This window comes from Lepus europaeus, unplaced genomic scaffold (assembly GCF_033115175.1).
Source record: "Lepus europaeus isolate LE1 unplaced genomic scaffold, mLepTim1.pri SCAFFOLD_3_1, whole genome shotgun sequence".
NCBI lineage: Eukaryota > Metazoa > Chordata > Mammalia > Lagomorpha > Leporidae > Lepus > Lepus europaeus.
In genome coordinates, this window is record NW_026909276.1 from 13,015,311 (window position 1) to 13,040,933 (window position 25,623).

General features: G+C 41.1%; 2 pseudogenes; one reads left to right on the top strand and one right to left on the bottom strand.

Annotated features, from left to right (window-relative positions):
• The first annotated feature begins 1,951 nt into the window (after positions 1 to 1,951).
• LOC133755144 (small ribosomal subunit protein eS24-like) lies at positions 1,952 to 2,327 on the top strand (annotated as a pseudogene).
• Positions 2,328 to 13,378: 11,051 nt separating this feature from the next.
• Positions 13,379 to 24,524, bottom strand: LOC133755224 (protein-L-isoaspartate O-methyltransferase domain-containing protein 1-like; annotated as a pseudogene).
• Between the last annotated feature and the right edge of the window lie 1,099 nt (positions 24,525 to 25,623).

Here is a 25,623-nt window from a genome sequence, read left to right on the forward strand (position 1 = left end):
TCAGGTTTAGGGATTAAGGTGATGTTGGCTTCATAGAAAGAACTTGGGAGAATTCCCTCCTTTTCAATTATCTTGAATAGCTTGAGAAGAATTTGGATTATTTCTTTAAATGTCTAGTAGGATTCAGCAGTAAAGCCATCCAGTCCTAGGTTTTTCTTTTTTTGGAGAGCCTTTATTAATGATTCAATTTCTGTCTTTGTTATGGGTCTGATTAGGTTTTCTGTGTGTTCATGGCTCAATTTTGGTTGGTTGCATATGTCTAGGAATCTATCCATTTCTTCTAGGCTTCCTAATTTGTTGGCATACAGCTCTTTGTAGTAATTTCTTAAGATTCCTTTTATTTCTATGGTGTCTGTTACATTCCCTCTTTCATGTCTAATTTTATTAATTTGGGTCTTCTTTTTTTTGCTAGTGCAGCCAATGATGTATCAGTTTTATTTTTTCAAAAAATCATCTCTTCATTTTGCTGATATTTTGTATTTTTGTTTCAATTTTATTAATTTCTTCTCTAATTTTAATTATTTCTTTCTTCTACTGGTTTTGGGTTTGGTTTGCTGTGTGTTTTTTTTTTAAATCCTTGAGATGCATTGATAGCTCATTTATTTTTTGTCTTCCCAATTTCTTTATGTAGGCACCATTTGCAATGCCACAATGCTGGCCCCGAAAATGGAATTTTGAAATCCATGTATACAACAAATTTTTGAATTTTGTATGAAATATTTATGCTATTAAAATTATAAATGGATTTCAAAACACATCTTTAATTCCATTCTTCCATGAATTATCCAAAGTACAATCATATATATGTATTCTATTTTTTGCCATAATTTCAATATTGCATGCTGATCAGTGATTATAACATGCACAATATTTGTTTTGAGGAACAACAGATTTTTTTCTTAGTACTTGAAGGTTAACTAGTAGAATCTTATTTTATAAAACTTTTTACCATGTTTGATCTGTTCATTCACAGTAAGAACATTCCAAATTTATCTGTCATAGTATTGTTTTTGTAATATCAACTTGTTTTCATCAGATTAGTTCTTGTGAATATGAGACTGCTGTGAAAGTATATAAAAAATCACAGCTTTTTTTTTTTTTTTGACAGGCAGAGTGGACAGTGAGAGAGAGAGAGAGAGACAGAGAGAAAGGTCTTCCTTTGCCGTTGGTGCACCCTCTAATGGCCGCCGCGGTAGCGCGCTGCGGCCGGCACACCGCGCTGTTCCGATGGCAGGAGCCAGGTGCTTATCCTGGTCTCCCATGGGGTGCAGAGCCCAAACACTTGGGCCATCCTCCACTGCACTCCCTGGCCACAGCAGAGAGCTGGCCTGGAAGAGGGGCAACCGGGACAGGATCGGTGCCCCGACCGGGACTAGAACCCGGTGTGCCAGCGCCGCAAGGCGGAGGATTAGCCTAGTGAGCCACGGCGCCGGCCAATCACAGCTATTTTATCTTATTTGTGGACTGTAACTTTATGAATAAGGTATCACTATTTTTTATTAAAGATTTATTTTATTTGTTTGAAAGAGTTACAGAGAGAGGTAGAGACATAGAGAGAGGTCTTCCATCTGCTGGTTCACTCCCTAGATGGCTGCAACTGCTGGAGCTGAGCTGAGCTGATCCAAAGCTAGGAGCCAGGAACTTCTTCTGGGTCTCCCACATGGGCACAGGGGCCCAAGCACTTGGGCCATCTTCTACTGCTTTCCCAGGCCATAGCAGAGAGCTGGATCAGAAGAGGAGCAGCCGAAACTAGAATTGGCAACCATATGGGATGCCAGCACTTCAGGGCAGGGCTTTAAACTGCTGCACCACAGCGCCAGCCCCAGGTATCACTCTTTATACCTTTTGTCTCAGTTGAATTAAATTATATTTTATTTGAGATTTATAGCAATATAGTAGCATTTTTCTTTTTGTAGTGATCAGCTGACATAATGAATGACACAGTACTATTTGTACCAGGAAGTTCATGACTAACCGACCACTTCAGAGGGAACAAATGGTCATTGACATGCTCCACTCTGGGCAGGCAACTGTTCCACAGAGATTTGGGAAAAACTAGCCAAAATGTGCTAGACAACTCCTGATGTCATCTTTGTATTTGGTTTTAGAACCCATTTTGGCGGTGGCAAGACAATGGACTTTGGTATGATTTATGATTCCTTGGATTATGTTAAAAAAATGAAATCAAACATTGACTTGCAAGACATAGCCTGTATGAGAAGAAAAAGATCTCAACACAACAGCAACAGGAGTGTTACAACACATTGAAGAAGTTCAGGGGAACTGCCAAATCCAATGTTAGTGCTGGCAAAAAGTTGAAGGAGTAAAGATTTTGTATTGACTTTATGGTGATTTTGTGAATTTTTCATAAGAATTGATAAACTGTACAACTTTAAAAAAATAAATGTATGGAGTGAACTGTGGGGTACTAGTGCTTTACTCAGTTAAATGATGCAGGAGAAACTACAAAGAAGAAATGATGACAGTCTACAGTGACTACTTTGTGCTGCAAATAATTGAGTGTGGGGCAATTATTAGCTCAATCTCAGGCACAGCCATGTTCTAGCTTTTCCTTTTCCTGCACTGTTTATTCTAGCAAATTGCACTTGGATGATGAAGTCCAACCAGTGGTTGGAATACTTTTTTTCTGTAACCCAATCATCCCCTCACAGCAGCAGTGCTTTAAAGAAAGTTTTCCAGGTTCTCTGCCGAGCATACCTTGAAGGATCTCATCAAATAATAAAACTTTTATACATTTCTTGTCAAAGTTGAGTCACTGATACCATTATTCTCATAAAAATATTACTAATCTTATCTTTGAATTTTATTTTGTATTTCTTCTTTTGGCACCACACTTTTTATTTGAATCTTCAAAGAATATAAAGACATGATGACATCTGATGCCAAACCATGCCAGTGATAATAAAGGAACAGCAAAACAATTAACAACAAAAAGAAAATTATTTAAAAAACAAATATTTCACATTTTGCAGTAGCGCTCTGACAGCATTGGCAAGTATTTCTGGCCAACTTCTTCAAAAATGAGGGATTTGAACAACTCCCTGATCTGAGCAAAGGTACTACCACATTTGCCCCTGAGAGTTTACATTCTGAGTCACTACATGTCACACTGCTCCACTCAGCAGGCTTTGTAAACTTGATCTTCATAAGTAACTGTATTGTGCATGATTACAATGAGAACAGACTAAAAACACAACAGATAATGGCAGAAAAGGAAACAAAGCATCCTGTTAGGCATCAGAAGATCACTGCTGGCCAGGTCCTTCATGTTATCAGCTTCAAGAAAAACTCTGATATTCATTTCTCAGCAAACCCAATATTCAGAAGCTTACCCAGCAGGCTCAAGTCAAAGGTTTTAGAGATAGTCTTCCCCTTTTTGCCCTATTATTTTTAATTTTTGGTAAATATTTCAGACAAACCATGAAATCAAACTCTGCTTTATATAAAAACTGAATTTTTTTAGACTTTTATTTAATGAATATAAATTTCCAAAGTACAGCTTATGGATTACAATGGCTCCCCCATCCATAACTTCCCTCCCACCCGCAACCCTCCCCTTTCCCACTCCCTCTCCCCTTCCATTCACATCAAGATTCATTTTCAATTCTCTTTATATACAGAAGATCAGTTTAGTATATATTAAGTAAAGATTTCAACAATTTGCTCCCACATAGCAACACAAAGTGAAACATACTGTTGGAGTACTAGTTATAGGATTAAATCAAAATGTACAGCACATTAAGGACAGAGATCCTACATGATTTTTTTTTAAAAAAATTGATTAATTTTCTATGCAATTTCCAATTTAACACCAAGTTTTTTATTTCATTTTCAATTATCTTTATATAAAGAAGATTGATTTAGTATATACTAAGTAAAGATTTCATCAGTTTGCACGCACACAGAAACACAAGGTGTAATAATACTGTTTCAGTACTAGTTATAGCATTACTTCACATTGGACAACACATTAAGGACAGATCCCATATGAGATGTAAGTACACAGTGACTCCTGTTGTTGATTTAACAATTTGACACTCTTGTTTATGGCATCAGTAATCTCCCTAGACTCTAGTCATGAGTTGCCAAGGCTATGGAAGCCTTTAGGGTTAGCCGACATCAATCTTATTTCAACAGGGTCATAGTCAAAGTGGAAGTTCTCTCCTCCCTTCAGAGAAAGATACCTCCTTCTTTGATGGCCCTGTTCTTTCCACTGGGATCTCACTCATAGAGATCTTTCATTTAGGTCTTTTTTTTTTTCAAAGTGTCTTGGCTTTCCATGCCTGAAATACTCTCATGGGCTCTTGAGCCAGATCCAAATGCCTTAAGGGCTGATATCTGAGGCCAGAGTGCTATTTAGGACATCTGCCATTCTATGAGTCTGCTGTGTCTCCCACTAAATAAACTGAATATTTTTAATAGTAAAATATGTATCTTTAAATTTCTGTTTATAAAGACATATAGTAACAGTACTACAGAAGATTGGATTTAGTCCCTCCACCCACACAAAGATATATTAAGGCAAAGGCTCCAGGAAAGGCATGTCCATCCTGAATGTGGGCTGGAGATCGAGGTGAACATATCTGCTCCTCATGGAGTCAACAGAAGGGTTTCCCCCACACATTCACTTAGCCTCCTGAATCCCAAAGAAGACTGTTTCAGCCATGTTGATGAACAGACCTGTGTCCACCATGCCTGGGATCATTTTGATAGCCATGTTCACTTGTTATGTTTGTGTACACAAACTTCCAGTCCAGGATAAAGTTCCTATTATCTGTCACCATAGGACCTGCCCATGGACAGCCATTCTTAGTTGAACCTCACCCCAAACTTCTAGGTCACTGCTAGCCTCACATTTATAAATTGTCGAGGTTTAAAGTTATTTTACAGCCATATGCAATTCTACAAATTACATGTCTGATAAGATTATTATATATAGCAATAAACATGTACTATTACAGAACAGTGATATAAACTTGTAGACAAATACATATGAAGGTGTTAAATCTCCCATCTAAGACTACAAAAGTTATCAGTCATTAATTTACATTAAAATATTATTTATGCACACAAAAATCAGAACATTTACAAGTAAAAATTTCTGTTTTATAATAATTTGAGAAATTTAGCACATCTACAACCACTGTCTAATAAAAATTTTATTTTCATTGACTCAATATTTGTTATTTACAGATTTAAAATAACATTTGATGGCAAAATGTTTATTCTGTGCAAAATAAATTGGTACAATACAGTTCTGGCTCAGAAGCTGACAGAAAAATCAATCAGATTGATGATAGAACAGCCTGGTAAGTGTTGTCAAAAAGATCTGCCCAGGGAATCACTGGTATAATGGAGAGAACAAAGGGGTCAATCCACTGAACTCTGGGCAAGGAATCCGGGGTTACATCCTAGCTCAAGGAAGTCACCAAACCATGTTTTAACTGAGTTCATCTGTACACATTGGAACAATAAAATATCGCTCATCATACAATGTCCTTGGGAAAAGCATTCATATCCGCTTCACACTCACTCTGCACCAGGTACTGTATTAAGGGTTCAGAGAAACAAAGCACATCCTATAGGGTTCCAGTGTGGTTTGAGGGTAAAAGGGCTGAGGATTGTTGGATGTATCATCACTTAGCACTGACCTCTCTATCAATACATAATTTCCTAAAAGGATCAAAGATTTTAAAAGTTCCTCAGCTGCATTTCAGAAGGTGAAACATCCAAAGTTTTGCTATCTTTTGTCATGGATGTTTGGAATGAGATCAGTGTGCATCAGAATTACCTGTGATGCTAAGAAGTGCACATGCACTGCCTCACCCAATGCTTACTGCTTTAGAAACCTCTAGGAGCCTGGCAGTTCTGAAGTAACTCCCTAGTCAAACTCTTTCACTTCAAAGACTGCTAACAAAAACTTGGATCATTCTTAACAGGAACACACACATTGCCATACCACTTGTATTTTTTTTTTTACCATAAAACAATAAGTGTCACAAACCTTTTTAAAGTTCTCATTAAAAAGACTTCTAATCAAAACACAAGAGCAACAACAAATGGCCCACAGCAGTGCTGACTTCAGCTGACACTATGCATAATCTGTGTGCATGCATACATGTGTATCTTCTTCCAGGGAAACAAGAGTTGGGCAAGCAAATAAAGGTTATGAATCCTTGACAATATTTTCAATATTAAACAACTAGTTTTTAAAAGAAAATCTGAACACTGTTACAAATGGGGTAAATTGATACAGCTGTTTGCCTGAACAGACATGTCCAAGGGGTTAGATCACAACCATGTTTTCACTTATTACACCTGTAACATGGGCACATTTCTCATCTGGGTCAGTTGCAGCACCTCAGTAAAATGGAAGTAACAGGACTTCATTCCCAGCTAGTATTGCATGAAAGAAATCAGAAACTTATAAGTAACACAAAAACATTATCTACTTAAAATCTAGTACAGGTGCAGTCTCAAACCCCCCTCATTCATATGTAAGTTTTACATTACATCTGGAAGAATTACTTAATATTAAAAACTTAATTCTTTTGAGTAAACAAGCACAATGGAGTGCTGTTTTTAAGGATTCATGATACAAATATTGTGTTACCTTAGGCACCTTGCATATAAATTAGGGAAAACAATCTTACCAGAAAATGATTTGACAGTAACATCTGTTGACTCTCTTCAGTCTCAGGATATATGGTTCACACTGAAGTTACACAAATCTAGCTTTTTCCCCTACTCTGCAAGGTTAGAAAAAGCAGGAAGAGAAAACAGGTGTGTTTCAAGCATTTCCTATCAAACAGAAATATTATAAGCTTATGGACAGGTTGGGTGGGGAAAGCTGATAAAAAGCTCCAATGGGAAGTGTTGAAGGAAAAAAAGTTAGTTCATCCATCTTGGAGTCAGTATTTGTTCCTAATGTGGAAGAAAATACAGAGGGGAAATAATCTATTGGTATAGATTCTGTGACATACAAAGCATGAGGATGAAGGCAGGTGTGGCCTGCATGTCTAAGATCAAAACCTGCTGCACCTTTCCAGACAAGAGACAATCATAATGAAGAGGGCAGAGATGTGTAAGGAATACCTGTAACACAATCTCGGGTCTTCGAAGACGAAATAAAAACCAGCAGCCAGGAAATGGGGCCAGCCCAGCATTGTGGTATAGTGGGTAAAGCCCCTGCAGTGCCAGCATTCCATATGGGCCCAGTTCAAGACCCAGCTGCTCCACTTCTGATCCAGCTCTCTGCTATGGCCTGGGAAAGCATAGAAGATGGCCCAGGTCCTTGGGCTGCTGCACCCATATGGGAGACCTGGAAGAAGCTCCTGGCACCTGGCTTCATGTTGGTGAAGCTCAGGCTGTTTTGCCCAACTGGGGAGTGAATCAGCAGATGGAAGACCTCTCTCTCTCTCTCTCTCTCTCTCTGCCTCTCCTTCTCTCTGTGTGTAACTCTTTCAAACAATATAAATAAATCTTAAAAAAAAAAAAAAAACAACTCGGCATTCAGGAACTAACAAAAAGTCCCCATACCTACCCAGGACAGCAACCACTGCCGATCTCAGGTGTTCTGTTCTGTGGCAAGGCTGCACAAATCAGCACGCGGGCGAGGGTCCCCACTTCTTTTCTCAAGGCTTCCTTAGCGCTTGAGAAATCCATGCGACGGGAGGCCCAGTAGAGGCTCCTGGCGCCCAGCAGTCCCTCCTCGCTGCCCTCGGCTCAGAGCTTGGATCACAGCCACAGTGTCTGCTAGGCTTTATGACGCTCCGAGGCCTCGGGTTGTGTCACTTCCAGCCCAGGCGTACCAGGGGCCACACCGTCCGAACCCCAGCCCACACTCAGGGGCCCAGATGGACCAAGTCACTCCCATGAGCCAATGGTGTGCTCACCCGCCCTTGTCCGGGGCGACACTGAGCCGGGAAGAGGAACGTTGGCCTCTTCCCTGTTACAGGGGCAGCGATGGCACCAGGGTCAGAGACGCTGACAGTTAACAGGCCTCCGTCCCTGTGACTATGGCGGCACTCCGGGGCCGCCCTCCTCTCCAGTATCTTCCCTGCACCTGCCTACTACAAGAGCGGGTCCTCGCTGCTTGCTGCTTCCCAGTCATGGACCCTGTCTGAAGGCCGCTTTGGCGCCAAGTAGAAGACAGTGGGCGAGCCTGACACGGAGCCCAGGTAGAGGCTGAACCCGCGCCTTTTTTTTGTGCTATGGGGGCGGCCATGGCAGTGCTGGGTGCTGCACAGTGGGCCGGGCCACTCTCCTCACCACCCGGAGCCTGGGGGAGTGAGGGGCGCCCTCACCGGCAGTGACTGTGTCCTCCTCAGATGCCACCATTCCCTATGCCAGCCCCTCTAGCGTAGCTATTTTTTCTTCTCGGAGGAGACTGTTCGGCTGGGTCGGGCTCCCCTCCTGCTTCTTCACTTTCTCCTTTTGGGCCTCTCCGTATTCGCTCTTTCAGTCGCTCCCCAGCTTCTTGCCCCACCAGTTCTTCCTGGCCCAACAGCCACATTGTCTGAAGGGGAGCTTGAAGATAAAGTGTTTGTAACTTCTAATTAGAAGTCTTACAAAAAAAAAAATCACTGTAAGTTAAACCAATGATTATTTGTTGTCCTTGTCATTGGTAGCCTTTTTTAGATCATTAGCAAATGTATAATATTATATTATTGATTGTTTTCTATTAGTGTGCATTTTGAATGAACAATAATCGTTTAAACACATTTGACCCAGGTAGAGGGGATGGTTAAGGATAAATAACTTCTGGCACCTTCAATGATAACAAGAAGAGACATGAAATAAGCCTTCAGCACTCTCTGCTGGTGGGTCCTGGCCCCGCAGCCTGGGAGGAAGTGGGAATACAGACAAGATTTAGTTGCTCCTGTTTCACTCTCAGCTGTGGAGACAAAAGCATATCTGAGGTGTTTCACTCTCCTCACTTTTCTTCTTGTCACCGGTATATTTGCTCAAACCCTGCAGAAGGGACAAGATTTGTCTCCCAGGGACATGCTGCTGTATGGTTTAACCCTCAGTGACCTGGATCAACACCCAGAGAGGCTGCCTGACTCAGGGAAAGATTGTGGCAGGCTATGCCAGTCACTTCATTGTGATCGCTGATTTCAGGAAAGATTCAGAGTGTCAGGGATTAGTGGCATAAGGGAATCCCCATCGAGGTCATCCCAGTAATTCCATGGTCTACTTTCTTACCTTAACTAGATTTGATCCTGTTTGGAATTTAAGGTCAAGAATATAGGGCATAGGCACATAATGTGATTTATATGAGAATATGTTATTTTCAAATAAAAATTCTTATGATGTTAAAAACTTAAAAATATTTTTGTGGGGCTGTCGTTGTGACATAATGGATAAAGCTACTACCTGAAATGCCAGAATCTCATATGGGCACGGGTTCATGTCCCAGCTATTATGCTTCCAATACAGCTCCCTGTTACTGACCTGGGAAAAGCAACAGAAGATGGCTGATTTGGCCATGACCCACCCATGTGGGAGACCTAGATGAAGCTCTTAGCTCTTGACTTCAGCCTGGCCTAGTGCTGGCCATAGTGTCTATCTAGGGAGTTAACCAGCAAATGGAAGAACTACCGCTTTGTCTTTCCCTCACTCTCTAACTTTCAAAACAAATAAATCTTTAAATATATATATATATGTGTGTGTGTATGTATGTGTGTGCTTATACATATATATATATATATAGTAAGCCTCATTTTCATATCTAAAATGCAAATATCAGAACTTGGAATTATGGTTGAATTGTTTAAAACATGAATTTCTTCATCACAAGATCACTGTCTTTGTTTTACAAAGTCAGTAACTCTTCTTACTCTTTGGTCTCTTTTTTAACTACATGTTTGATCCTCACCAAAATGTAGCACACTGACATAATTCCAGATTGTTTGAGAAGTTTCTGTGTACTCTGCCCATTATGATCATTTTCTTCATCTTTACATCAGATTACCTTGGCATATACTAGCCTTTTGCTCTTTAGAACCAAAATTAAAGTTTCTGTTTAATCCCACACAATGTGCTCATGAGATTTTCTTCCTAATTACCTCTGGTTACTAAAGTCTAGGTGTCCACTTAATAGAGGAACGTTAGGAAGAAAGATCATTCCTAAGTGTTAGAATGAGCAGCACAACCACAACTCTAATGGGAAGTTAACAGTCATTGATGAAATTCCAGCAGAGTAATCTGATTTGGTTTCACATACTTTTTTCTTTTTTCCATTTTAACTAATTAATTTTTGTAGATTTTATTTATTTACTTAACAGGTAGAGTTACAGACAGTGAGAGGGAGAGACACAGAGAGAGGTCTTCCATCCACCGGTTAATTCAATGGCAGGAGCTGGGCTGATCAGAAGCCAGGAACCAGGAGCTTCTTCCTGGTCTCTCACACAGGTACAGGGGCGTAAGCACTTGGACCATTTGCTGCTTTCCCAGGACATAGCAGAGAGCTGGATTGGAAGAGGAGCAACTGGGACTAGAACTGCCGTCCATATGGGATGCCAGCACTACAGGTGGAGAATTAACCTACTGCACCACAGTGCCAGTCCCTTTTAATTTATTTTTAAGGTAAACAGAATTCATATAACAAATTTGGGCATGCAGGGATACTTCCTACCCATGCTGTCACCCTTCCTCCTCCTTCCTTATGCTATAATTTTCATAATCTATTACACTCATAAGATTAACCCTAAACTAAGTAAAGAATTCAACAAAGAGTAAGCAGGAAATAGCACTGTTCCTCAAAAGCAGAGACAAGGCTGTAAACAAATATTGAATATCAAAATGTCATTTTTGCTCATATAAAAAATTTTGTGTATACTATTAGTTACCATAGATCAAGGAAATAATATGGTATTTGTCTTTCTGAGACTGGCATATATCACTAAATATAATGGTTTTCAGTTGCATCCATTTTATTGCAAAATACAGGATTTCTTTTTTCCAGCTGAATAGTATTCCATAGTGTGTGTGTGTATCACATTTCCTATATCCAGTCATTGGTTGATGGACATCTGTCTTCCACAATGGCTGTACTAGTTTACAACCCCAACAATAGTGGTTAGGGTACCCTTTTCCACACATCCTCATCAGCATTAATTTTTTTATTGATTTCTGTGTGGGGTGAGGTGCAACCTCATTTTGGTATTTATTTGCATTTTCCTGATGGCAAGTGATCCTGAGTATTTTTTCATGTGCTGACCATTTGAATTTCCTCATGTGAAAAACATCTGTTCAAGTTCTTTGCCTGTTTCTTAAGCATATAAATCTGATTTGAATTGCAGTTATTTTATTTTCTGTATGAAAACTTATCTTATAAGGAAATCAAATGCTCTGTAGACCTATTTACCTTACTTTTGTTGCAATTACTATTTCTGAGTTGCTGTAAATATATTCCAGGCAATATATGAGTGCAGTAATAATGCAACATATGAAGTAATTTATCTTTTAAAAAACACAAGTTTCATGAAATTTTATAGCCCTGCAACTTTTGCTTTTTAATCTGTTGCCAAAAGACCTGTGTGTGTGGGGGGGTGTGGATGGGTGGGGATATCTGCTTTCTCAGAGGTTTTTAAGAGCACAGCAAGTGAATATTAGAAAGTATATACTTGGGGCCGGTCCCATGGCTCACTAGGATAATCCTCTGCCTGCGGCACTGGCATTCCATATGGGTGCCAGGTTCTAGTACCGGTTGTTCCTCTTCCAGTCCAGCTCTCTGCTGTGGCCTGGGAAGGCAGTGGAGGATGGCCCAAGTGTGTAGGAGACCAGGAGGAAGCACCTGGATCCTGGCTTCAGATCGGTGTAGTTCCGGCTGTGGCAGCCATTTGAGGAGTGAACCAACAGAAGGAAGATCTTTTTCTCTAACTCTATCTGTTAAAAAAAAAATATACACTTAATATAACCCTCAGTTTTTATTGCTCCTTTATATTTTCAGTATTTAAAGTTAGTGAGGTTATCTTGACTCTGGCGATTTTCAAGGTCTATTAAGGATCATTTTTCTATAGTTCAGTGTAAAAAGTATTTGGTTTGGCCGGCGCCATGGCTCAATAGGCTAATCCTCCACCTAGCGGTGCTGGCACACCAGGTTCTAGTCCCGGTCGGGGAGCCGGATTCTGTCCCGGTTGCCCCTCTTCCAGGCCAGCTCTCTGCTGTGGCCAGGGAGTGCAGTGGAGGATGGCCCAAGTACTTGGGCCCTGCACCCCATGGGAGACCAGGATGAGCACCTGGCTCCTGCCATCAGACCAGCGCAGCGCGCCGGCCGCGGTGGCCATTGGAGGGTGAACCAACGGCAAAAGGAAGACCTTTCTCTCACTGTCTCTCTCTCTCTCACTGTCCACTCTGCCTGTCAAAAATAAAAAAAATAAATAAAATAAAAAAAAGTATTTGGTTTAAGAGCTCCAGCATTGTGGGTGACTCTTATACAGCAGCATTTTCCCAAGGTTTAAAAAAAATAGATTTTATAAAAGGGATTCTTTTTAATGTCTCAGTACATTATTTTTGTTACTAACAGAAACAAGTTATACTTTTTCCTCCCTAAAATTCACTCTGATGAAAGAAATCGTTATTTTAACTCCTAACAAATTCTGCATGCTCAAGTCTACAGGAATTATCAGTAGGCATTTTTTATTCTCAATCTGTTTTTTGTCTGTAAAACATGTCAATCAAGCTTTTTTTTTTTTTGACAGGCAGAGTGGACAGTGAGAGAGAGAGATAGAGAGAAAGGTCTTCCTTTTCCATTGGTTCACCCCCCAATGGCCGCTGTAGTTCAAAGCACTGCACTGATCCGAAGCCAGGAGCCAGGTGCTTCTCCTGGTCTCCCATGCGGGTGCAGGGCCCAAGCACTTGGGCCATCCTCCACTGCACTCCCAGGCCACAGCAGAGAGCTGGGCTAGAAGAGGAGCAACCGGGACAGAGTCCGGTACCCCATCCAGGACTAGAATCTGGGGTGCCGGTGCCACAGGGGGAAGATTAGCCTTGTGAGCCATGGTGCCGGCCCTTTTTTTTTCTTTTTAAGAAATATTTTAAAATTTATTTGACAGGTAGAGTTATAGACAGTGAGAGAGACAGAGAAAAAAGTCTTCCTTCCATTGGTTCATTCCCTAAATGGTTGCCACGGCTGGCGGGCTGTAGCAATCCGAAACCAGGAGCCAGGTGCTTCCTCCTGGTCTCCTTAACACTTGGGCCATCCTCCACTGCACTCCTGGGCCACAGCTGGACTGGAAGAGGAGCAACCGGGACAGAATCCTGTGCCCCGACTAGAACCCGGTGTGCCGGCACTGCAGGCAGAGGATTAGCCTACTGAGCCGCGGTGCCAGCCAATTAAGCTTTTAAAGACTCAGGGAGGGCAGCTGATGATTTTCTTTCTCCATGAATTCTGAGGCAGCTCTTCTGGCTTCATAGCTTCACTGTGATCTTTCTCCTCTTCTTTGGGATCTTCCATTTTCTCATCCTCCTCACTAAGAGGCTGAGGCATAAGCTGATTACCTACAAGGACGTGCCTGTTAATTCTGTTTCACTCTCTTTCTTTTCCTTTTGGGTGGAACCTTTTGGCCTGCATTTCATTGTTTATGAAATTTCTAAGTGGGCTGTGAATATAAATACAAGCCAAGTCCTGCAGGTTCCTGACAGCACAGGGGGGAGTCCCACAGAAGCAGGCTTGCCATAACCATTCTTACTTGGCTGCACAAGTGGAGCAAATGAAACAACAAGGATATTTTTACTTTCCCAAGTGTTTTGTCCCGTCACATAATCTGTGTTAACTGATCTTCTATAGGCATGACTAGCATGCCTCCCACATTCAGTAAAACTTTCACATAGTTTTCATGGCCTTTTTGGACCCTAGCACCACAATAAATTCGATCATACTGATAACTGTAAGACATTTCTAGAGGTAGTTACCAACTACAAATGCAGGTTCACAGAACTCAAATTTATCAAAGCTATTATTTTTGACAAAGCTCTCCAGTTTTTCCTTGGCGTATTCTACTACATCTGAATGAAGCTCAATCCCATGATTTATTCTAAAAGGACCTGTGGCACAGCGGTTCAGCCCAGCTCACTGTAGCAATGTGCAGGGCCAGGCTCTTAATAATTGGTGAGCTTCCTGGAAGCCAGCTGCTGCCACAATACCGCCAACTTTTAAAAATGTATTATTTTAAAATTGTGTTCACTGGGGCTGGCATTTGGCATAGCAGATAAAGCTGCTGCCTGCAGTGCTGGCTTCCCATATGGGCTCCAGTTCATGTCCTGGCTGGTCCACTTCTGATCCAGCTGTCGGCTGTGGCCTGGGAAAGCAGTCAAAGATTGCTCAAGTGCTTGGGCCCCTGCACTAGTGCAGGAGACATGGACGAAGCTCCTGACTCCTGGCTTTGGATTGGCGCAGCTGCAGCAGCTGCAGCCATTTGGGGAATGAACCAGCAGATGGAAGACCTCTCTTTCTTGCCTCTGCATTTCAAATAAAATAAATCTTTTCAAAAAAGTATTCATGCCAGTGCCATGGCTCACTAGGCTAATACTCTGCCTGCGGTGCCAGACCCTGGGTTCTAGTCCTGGTTGGGGGCTGGATTCTGTCCCGGTTGCTCCTCTTCCAGTCTAGCTCTCTGCTGCGGCCCAGGAAGGCAGTAGAGTATGACCCAAGTGCTTGGGACCTGCACCTGCATGGGAGACCAGGAGGAAGCACCTGACTCCTGGCTTCGGATCGCTGCAGTATGCCGGCCATAGCAGCCATTTGGGGGTGAACCAACAGAAGGAAGACCTTTCTCTCTGTCTCTCTCTCTCACTGTCTAACTCTGCCTGTCAAAAAAAAATATTCATTTATTTATTTTTTTTGAAAGGGTAGAATTGTAGAGATGGAGAGAGGGAGAGAAGGAGAGGGGGAGAGGGAGAGAGGGAGAGAGGGGGAGAGAGGGAGAGAGAGGGAGAGAGGGAGAGAGAGGGGGACAGAGAGAAGAGAATGAATCTTCTGTTTACTTCCATTCCCAAGTGCCCTAAATAGCTTCAGCTTGGCCAGGCCAAAGCCAGGAGGCAGAAACTCAGTCCAGGTCTCCTGTGTCTGTGGGAGGAACCCATCTAGTTGAGCCACTATCTGCTTCCTCACAAGTGAATTATCAGGAAGGTGGATTGCTGTGTACACTCTAAGTGTCAGATTAACCTGATGTGCTATGATTACAATTATTTTGTGGATAAAAATAAGTGATAACAAAATGAGCCAGGGATTACTAGCAAGAATTGAATGTGTATAATTAACAGGCAAGTATTAGTATGTCCCCAATAGGTATTTATTTAAATTATAATACCTTTTCTTAATTTCTCTAGCTTTCTGACTGCCATCTATTTATTAATTTAAAGGGAAAATTTTAAGAAATGTCTTGAAAATTGCTTTCTCTACACGTTTGCTTATTGTAGGAAAAAACTACAATAATGAAGTCATATTGAAGTAAAAATAATACTGCTGTTTTGATTAAATTAATTATAATCAGCTGTCTCTTTTTTAAAATTTTTTATTTCATAAATGTGGATTTACAAAGTGCAACTTTTGTATTGTTGCGGCTTCCCCCCCACCTCCCTCCCTCCCGTGGCCCTCCCCTCTCCCTCTCCCATCCCACCCTTTATCGAGTTTCATTTTCAATTACCTTCATATACTGAAGATCAACTTAGTATATACTAAGCAAGGATTTCAACAGGCTGCATTCACACAACCGCACAAGGTATAGGGTATTGTTCGATTAGTAGTGTTTTAAAGTTTCATAGTAAAACACATTAAGGACAGAGATCCTACATGGGGAGCATGTACCCAGTGAATCCCATTGTTGATTTAACAATTGGCACTCTTATTTGTGATGTCAGCAATCACCCGAGACTCTTGCTATGAGCTGTCTAGGCTATGGAAGCCCCTTGAGTTCACCGACTCTGAACTTGTTTAGTCAAGGCCGTGTCACAGTGGAGGTTCCTTCCTCCCTTCAGAGAAAGGCGCCTCTCTCCTTGATGGCCTGTTCCTTCTGCTGGGGTCTTGTTCACCAGGGTCTTTCATTTAGATTGTTTTTTGCCACTCTGTCATGGCTTTCCATGCCTGTGAGACTCTCATGGACCTTTTAGCCAGATCTGAATGTCCCAAGGGTTGATTCTGAGGCAGGAGTGCTGTTTTGGGCATTTGCCATTCTATGAGTCTACTGTGTGTCCTGCTTCCCCAGCTGTCTCTTTTAATAGAAAAGAGGAACAACAAGCATCGTTTTAGACTCTAAAAATAGTATCGTCTACAATATATCTATATGATTTGGTATATCTTTCACAGTTATGCTCCTGAAGTAATGCTAGGATTGTGTTGAAGCTGAGGGGGACAGACACTGGGAAGTCTTTTCCCTAATACCAGAGGGGCTTCATGCATCATTTGTGGGAGACTAAATTACCATAATGGACAACCTGGGTAAGAGATAAGGAGGGTGATTGATAATGATTATAAATAAATAACTAAATAAAATATTGTTTCCATTCAGTTAAGAATAAACCTGATTGAGTATAATAGATAATTGAACTCATGGGCTTTTCTAAATCATTTGTATTTTTCTAACAAGCTCCCCAAATTATATGATCTGGGGATAATACAGTAGTCTGAGAGTGTAACATTAACATGATCATGACCATGTGGCTTATAGTCTCCATACTCTTATCTCATGGCTACATATATGACCAACACACTGTGTTCTAGGAAGGGATAAAGAAAATGATTTTGCAGGTAAAATTTCCTCCTTTATAATCAACATTCCAACAAAATTATCTCAATGACTTCCACTTTCATCTTAGTTACCAAGAAAATACATCACAACAGATATTTTTGCTCATGTATTGTGAATTACAGTAGCAGCTATTAAGCAAGATAAGCTAAACAGATTTTATGCAAGTCTTCTTGATACACATGAAAAAATATAGCAAAATGTTCAAAGTTAGGTCTTTGTTCTTTATTCAAAAATAAAATTAAAAAGGCAAAAATGAATTGAAAAATAACAATACAATTTTAATACATTTGAAGGTTTTACATGGAAAATTAACATTAAAAGCATAGGGCCTAAAAATCTGATTATGGATGGAAAATAAATTATTCAAAAACAGACAAACTGAAACAAAGCAGAAGATCAAAATAAATATTGAAAATAAAAATGATTATCCTATAGTGTGCATATTTTTAGGTAAAAATCATTTTCCTGGTCGGTACCATGGCTCAACAGGCTAATCCTCTGCCTAGCGGCGCCAGCACACCGGGTTCTAGTCCCGGTCGGGGCGCCAGATTCTGTCCCGGTTGCCCCTCTTCCAGTCCAGCTCTCTGCTATGGCCCAGGAGTGCAGTGGAGGATGGCCCAAGTGCTTGGGCCCTGTACCCCATGGGAGACCAGGAGAAGCACCTGGCTCCTGGCTTCGGATCAGCATGGTGCGCTGGCCGCAGTGTGCTGGCTGCAGCGGCCATTGGAGGGTGAACCAACGGCAAAGGAAGACCTTTCTCTTTGTCTCTCTCTCACTGTCCACTCTGCCTGTCAAAAAAAAAATCATTTTCCTAATATACAGAGATGGTGAATTTGGGAGGTTGACAAGGAGTGTGGTGTGATGGGGTTGATAAGATGCTCTAACTTTAATGAGTTAGACATTTTAATTTGAGACATCAACCTAGTGAAAAACAATCTTCCTTGTTGTTCAGTTACGTGTGTATTCACCCTTAAAGGCAGTGTATGGTATCATCTCAATTTCCACTCTTTCAGAGACATTCCTCCCATCAAATAAATGAGTCTATCTTTATTGTCTGTTTCAGAATCAATAGCAGTAATAAAGTTACTTGTTTCCATTGTGTTACTGTGTCCAAATGATATATATTGATTATAATTCTATAAAAGCGCTTTTGTAACATTTTTAAATGTCATGCAGTGTTACATTCTAGATACCATATTTATTGTTCAAAACATATATTTCCTCTATTTATTTTTCCTGTACTTGGAGTATGAGGTCTCTGCCTGGCCCCTTCCATGGATGGGAGGGAGCCAAATGCTGTCGTGGCAGTAGGGACTGTAGCAAGCCATGTATATGGAGGGAAATGGGCTTAACATTAGCTGTGAGTGAAGAGGATGGGACACCTTCTATGGCAGATATTGATGTTTCTGTGTCTACCCCAAGTGGCCCATGGTGTCTGTCCTTCCCTCCAGGCCACCTGTTCCAGCTCTTAGTGTGCGGTGGGAGAGGAACCTGCAGGCCTGAGAGACAGCATAACAGCAGAAAGCAAGGCCTAAGGGTGGAGGCCTTCTGACAGGTGGGTTGGGTTGTACATTCAAATGTGAAGCAAAGTCTGGTTGAGAGGGCCTCCCAGGGCTTGCCTTCAATCTTCCCTGGCTACTCATCAGGGCTACCCCTCACCACTGAGCCTCTGAGTCTAAGGAGAGAAGGGCTTGCTGGCTGAGCCCACCTGGCTGTTTTTTTTTTTTTTCAGGAAGTCTGTCAACTGACACTGGTTCATTTCCAAAAATATATAATTTACTAAAAAGCAGCTTGCCAAACCCATGGTAACCAAAGTGTGGTAGTTGAAATGGAGTTTCCAGCCAGCTGGGCTCATTAGCAGCTGCTCCTCTCCTCCCATCCCACCCAGGTGCAGTTGTCAGGCCAACAGGGCTGTGACTGCAGATGTCAAATCAAGGTCAGGATGATGGTTCCCCTGATGTGATCTTATGTAAAATATGACAATGACATGTGCTGAGGTCCAGGACATGGGCAGCAACTGCTATCCATATGGTATAGAAAGTTCTAAGTTCACAAAGCTGATATGTTCCTGAAAGCATTCCTCTAGCCTTGGCAAATGGTGGTGATTGGAGCAGGTACCAGATCTGGTAACAGTGTGACAGGGGATCTGTCATGCCCAGGCATAGCCACATGGTCTTTATGGAGCCAATAAGAGCAACACCAAGCCATCATGCCAATGAGCTTTGACAAATGGACATAACTCATTGTCCTTTATCAAAATCCTTCTCTTATTGACATGTTATTATTAATACCCATTCAGGTTACATTTGGACAATTCCACTTAAAGGAGAATCTACTTGCTATGTCATTGTGTTCAATTTTTTTAATAAATCAAGCCCAGACATTTGTTTATAAAAATCTATTTGGAGGAAGGATGATGGTATAAACCATTTACATTAGTTTTATCTTGACAAGTAAAGCATTATCCATAATGTAAGATTTGTTACTTATTCAATTAAAGACTGATAATGGGCCCACCTATACCTCTTCTGCATTCAATCATTTTTGTCAATTATAAGATATTATAAGATATCCCATAATCCTGCAGGTCAAGCCATTGTTGAGCACACCCATCATATGCTTAAAACTCTTCTTCAAAAACAAAAGGGGGAAACACCCCTGGGGAGATTAATCATAAAATGGCCATTCTTTTATTTACACTTAATCATTTAACTTATTTTTCAAAATTCAATTCTACCTCTCTTGATTCTAAAACCCTAGCACAACAGCATTCCCATCCAGCTCATGAAGAACCATGACTGTTAGTTTATAAGTAGCCCCCCCATCCTAACTCAAAGGGCTCTAAACCACTCAAAACATGGGGAAGAGGGTTTGTTTCTGTTTTATGCCTTTACAGGTCCTGTGTGGATTCCAGCCCACTGTGTCTGACCTACAGACACCATGAGTTGGCACCAGCAGTTACAGGATACAATTCCTCCTTTACAACTAAAGAAGACAAAAAATCAGTGCCACTGTTTCACCCTCTTTCAAAGAATCAAAAACAAAGCCACTTCATTGCAAGTCCCCCAAGACAAATCGACCACCTGGGGAGATATGAAGTCATTGATTGCTGATTGCTTCTGCACAACAGAAACACATTCTAGAAACTCCTGAGACTTTATTTACCACTATTTTTGCTCAACTTACATACAGTTCTACTTTGATCTTGTTAATCATTATGTTATGCTTTTCCCTCCCTGTTGGCTCTTACTGTTTAACAACTGTTACTCCTGAAGTAAAGATACCTGTAGGAAACCCTGTGTTGTTATCCTGTTTTTGGAATTGTTATCACCCATCTTCCTAGAAGAGCTTGCCTATTTAAAAAAAAAACTGCTAAGGCCATCGCTGCATTTAGAGTTAATTCAAATTCATGAAGGTGTTTTACAAAATTATGCTTCAACAGATAGACCAGTCTAAGTTTAAAAGTGATAATATAAATAACATCAAGTACCTGGTTAAAAAAAATAGAATTAAAAAGGAAGGAAGGACCAACATGGGAAGCAGTCCACACAGCAGACTCCTAGAATGACTTTTGCAGTAAATAACATTCTGACCTCAGAATCAACCCTCAAGGCTTCCTGGTCAGGCTGAAAGGCCTGCAAGAGCATTTCAGGCATGGAAAGACAAAACTCTGACAAAAACAATCCTACATGGAGATCTCTGTGAGACCTCAGAGGAAAGAAAAGGTCATCAAAGGAGACACTGTTCTCTGAAGGAAGAAGAGAACATCATCTTCGCTTATGGCTGTGTCCAAATACCAATGGTGTCTGGGGTCACAAAAGGCTTCCATAGCCCTGGCAGCCCATGACAAGGGCATCAGATGATCACTGACATCATAAAAAGAGTGTTAATTGTTAAAGGAAAAACAGTAATCACTGTGCACTTGCTCCCCAGGTAGGACCTCTGTCCCTATTGAATTGTAATATAAGAATCAACTGCAAATTCTCTCCCTAAACTGTACCCTACATGTTGTGTGTTGGCATGGGGGCAAGTTGTTGAAATCTATGATTAGCATAGAGTTGGTCCTCTATATATAAAGTCCTACTAAAAATGATCCATAATGAGGAAGGAGATGGGAGAGGGAATGGGAGGTGGGATGGGAGGGGGATGGAGGGTTAGGGGGAAAGAACCACTGTTCTATTAAAGTTGTATCTATGTAAAAATGAATTCATTAAATTAAAAAATTGTGCTGCTATTGATTATTTACCACTTAAACATCAAATTGGATGACAATAATTTCCAGGATTATGTTGTTTCAACATCACAGATAATTCTAATTTAATTCAAAAGGAAATTGATAACATCAAAAATGAAATTTCTCATTTAAATATTAAACCTGAATGGTGGCAATTGGGATTCTGGCTGCATTGGCTGCTGCACTTTGTGGTACCAGTTATTATGGTCCTCATCCTGTGTTTGATACATGCATCATCTCATGCATACCTAATCTAGATCTATGCTTAAAATAAAGAAAAGGGAGAAGTAGAGGATGCTGCCTAAGTGTCTCTCAGGAGAGCACACTCCCCTGAAGTTAGAGGCATAGCCACAGTTTCTGATATCCACCAAAAGAGGCTGGGGAATGGGCACACTTACCCTCAAAGGAATGTGGCAGCAGAGACAGCAGGGGGCTAATGGACATTAATTGGTACCTGGGATGTTTTCCAGAATTTGTAGACTTCCAAGTATTTGAATGGACCTGTCTTTGAAGATTTACACCACTGCTCTGTTCTCTGTCATGGATCACCAGACTGGATTCCTTTTCCACCTAAAGTTGTACACCAACTGTGCCTATGTGCTTGCTAGCTTCTAGACTTGCTGGTATCCTCTAATAAAAAGTGCTAGCCAGAGCAATCTGGGGAGCACTCTGTATGTGAAAATGTCTGTGTTCTGTCTCATTCATTTTTGAAACCCCACACATTAGATGTATTGAAAGTTTGTTTATTTGGTACCTTTCCAATTTTTTGATGTAGGCATTCAATTGTTATAAACTTCCCTCTTACACTACTTTGGCTGTATTCTATAAGTTTTGATGTGTTGTGTTATCTTCATTCATTTCCAGAACTTTTTTTTTATTTCTATTTCTTCTATGACCCACTATTCATTCAGGCACATGTTCTTCAGTCTCCATGTGTTTGCATATGTTTTATAAATTCTTGAGTTGTTAATTTCCTGTTTAATTCCATTATGGTCAGAGAAGATGCATGGCATGATTCAGATTTTTAAGATTTCTAAGACTTGCTTTATGGCCTAGCATATGGTCTATAACATAGAATGTTCCACACAATGATGAAAATAATGTGTCTTACAACTGTGGAATGAAAAGCTCTGTCAATATCATTTAGGTTTACTTAATCCATAATATGAATTAGCTCTGTTGTTTCTTTGTTGATTTTCTGTCTAGTTGATCTGTCCATTGAGGAAAATCAGTGTTGATGTCTCTCATTACTATTGTATTGGAATCTATGTCTCCCATTAGATCTGTTAATATTTCTTGTAAATAACCAGATGCCCTGGCATTGGATTTTAAACATTTATTATTGTATCATCTTATGTTGAATTGATCACTTAATCTCCACATAGTGCCCTTCTTTGAATCTTTTAACAATATTTTGGTTAAAGTCTATGTTGTCTGATATTAGGATGACTACACTTGTTCTTTTTTGTTGTTGTTGTTAATTTATTTGACAGGTAGAGTTATAGACAGTGAGAGAGAGAGACAGAGAGAAAGGTCTTCCTTCCATTGGTTCACTCTCCAAATGGCCACTGGCACTGCACCAATAAGAAGCCAGGAGCCAGGTGCCTTCTCTTGGTCTCCCAAGTGGGTGCAGGGGCCCAAGCACTTGGGCCATCCTCTAGTGCCCCCTTGGGCCACAGCAGAGAGCTGGACTGGAAGAGGAGCAACCAGGACTAGAACCCAGTGCCCATATGGGATGCCAGCACCACAGGCAGAGGATTAACCAAGTGAGCCATGGCACCAGCCCCTTTTTTGCTTTCCATTAGTGTGGAATAACTTTTCCCATTCTTTCACTTTCAATTTGCATTTCTCCTTGCTGTTGAGGTGTGTTTCTTGTAGGCAGCAAATAGACAGGTCTCGGTTTTCAATCCATTCAACAAGTCTGTATCTTTTAACTGGAGAGTTCAGGCCATTTACATCAAGGTTATGATCAATAAGTAATGGCTTGGCCCTGGCATTTTTTTCTATATATATTCATATTGTTTGCTTTATATTTATTTTGTACTTTTACTGCCTTCACATTCTTTCATAATGAAGTCTAACTTTCTGTGTTTCTGTGTGTAGCACATTCTTAAGGAACTTTTGTAAGGGTAAGCGAGTGGTGACACTCAATTTCTGTTTGTTATGGAAGCTCTTTATTTCACCTTAATTCATAAATGATAGCTTTACATGGTACAGTATGCGGGGTTAACTGTTTTTTCAAAGACTTGTATTATGTCTCTCCATTCTCTCCTAGCCTGCAGAGTTTCTGATGAGAATTCAGATGTGAGTGCAGTTGTAGACCCTGTGAGAGCAATTTGGTATTTTATGCTCATTTTAGAATCTTTTGTTTGTGTTTTATTGTTGAAAATTTGATTGTAATGTGTTGTGATGAAGACTTTTCTTGTCATGGCTATAAGGAGTTCTGTGTGCCTCGTGTACTTTGACTTCTCTTTTTTTTTTCCAAATTAGGGAAGTTTTCTGTAATTATTTCACTGAATATGTTTTCTAATCCATTTTCTCTTTCCACACCTTCAGAAACTCCTAAGACCCATATGCTGGGTCCTTTGATAGTATCCCAACAGTCTCCAACACTGTTTTAAATTTTTCTAATTTCTTCTTTTTTTTGTTGTTCTTACTGAAAAATTCCCAGTGATTGTGTTCTAGCTCAGATATTCTTTCTTCCCCCTCAACCAGTCTGTTGTTAGGACTTTCCACTGCCTTTTTATTTGACATATTTAACTCTTCATTTCTAATAATTTATTTTGGTTTCTCTAAAAATCTCAACTTTATGGAACAAGTTTTCTTTCATGTCATTTATGAATTTCTTTCATTTTTGAATTTTTTCTCATTGCTTCTTTTTTTTAACAGGCAGAGTGGACAGTGAGAGAGAGAGACAGAGAGAAAGGTCTTCCTTTTTGCCGTTGGTTCACCCTCCAATGGCCACTGTGGCCGGCACATCTCACTGATCCAAAGCCAGGAGCCAGGTGCTTATCCTGGTCTCCCATGCGGGTACAGGGCCCAAGGACTTGGGCCATCCTCCACTGCCTTCCCGGGCCATAGCAGAGAGCTGGCCTGGAAGAGGAGCAACTGGGATAGAATCCAGCGCCCCGACCGGGACTAGAACCCGGTGTGCTGGTGCCACAAGGTGGAAGATTATCCTGTTAAACCATGGCACCGGCCTTCTCATTGCTTCTTAATCCTTTGATTAATTTTTTGAATTACATTTCAGGTATTTCATCAACCTCTTCATCTTCAAAGTCTAATATTGAAGTGTTTGCATTCCTTTGGTGGAATTATGTTGTTTTCTTTTTTCTTTATCTTGAATTTCTGCATTTATTTTTAGGCATTTGTGGAGACATTTATTGGATTTTTCCTCTGATGGATTATTTTTGAACTATGCTCTTTTAGTGACTACCCAGATGCTTGAGCTGAGTGTGTCCTGGGGGCTCTAGTCTATGCTCCAGGATGGAGTGAGTATCCAGGGTCACACCCATTTTGGACATGGTATGTCTTCTTAATTGCCAACAGAAAGGAGGGAATGACCACCTATGTTGGCATCATCACACCTTTCCCTCTGCTCTTCTAAGGTGTCCAATGCCTGAGTGTTAGGCCGCAGTGGGTGTAACTTTCACCTATGCTGGTATATGAATTGCACAAAGGATGAGCACAGATCCTGCTGCAATGTCCCACCCTAATTAGGGAGCTCAGAGTGTGTGGAGCTATAAACAGTAATTACCCAGAAAACCAGCAACACTCTGTACTCTCTCAGTCGCAGGGTTCCCTTAGTGTTATCCCACAAGGCACAATCACAGTCATGTTGTACATAGGATCCACTCTGCCCCACTAGCCTGGCCCCATTCACAGAGAGGCAGAGATGTTCCCAGAGCCAGCTGCATGTGAGTATACTGCATAGACGGTTTGAACCTCGTGCCAGCAATACATTGAGAAGCTGGGGGCACCTCACAGTTGTACATGGGTGCCCAGCCCCCATCAAACTAGCAGACTCAAAGACAGTGGGAAACATGGATTTTTCCCTCTGGTAAAATCCCTGGATCCCACATGTGCACAATACACACTGGCTGCAGCCTTAATCATTTCAAAATCACCCCTTCTTCCCACCAGTTACTGGGCACATACAAGAGTCTCTTCAACTGTTGCTAATGTCAGCATGGCACCTTATCTGCCCCCATTGCATGGAGCTGCCAAGATGGCATCTGTCCTTGCTAGTTTCTGGGCAAGTGCACAAGAGCTGCTATAGCTGCTAAGTACTTATGTACAAAATGGCACCCACCCTCTTTCAGTTGGTTTCCAGGCACTGTTGTGTGTGTGAGGGAGACAGGTGGGTAGAAAGAATTATGCCCCTTTTTTTCCTGGGTGAGCATGCACCCTGTTCCCCTCAGGTCTCCAGGCCAGATTCAAAGTGTAGTCTACTAGGCTCTCATTCCGACTATATCACCAGTGTTACAGGGTGCTGCAGTCTGATCACACCTCACCCTCCAAAGCTGGTACTTTCTCCAGCTCTTGGCTTCTGGGGTTATGTGGTGTGTCTGTGCACATTGCTGCACATCTGCACCTTCCATACAGATCCACAAT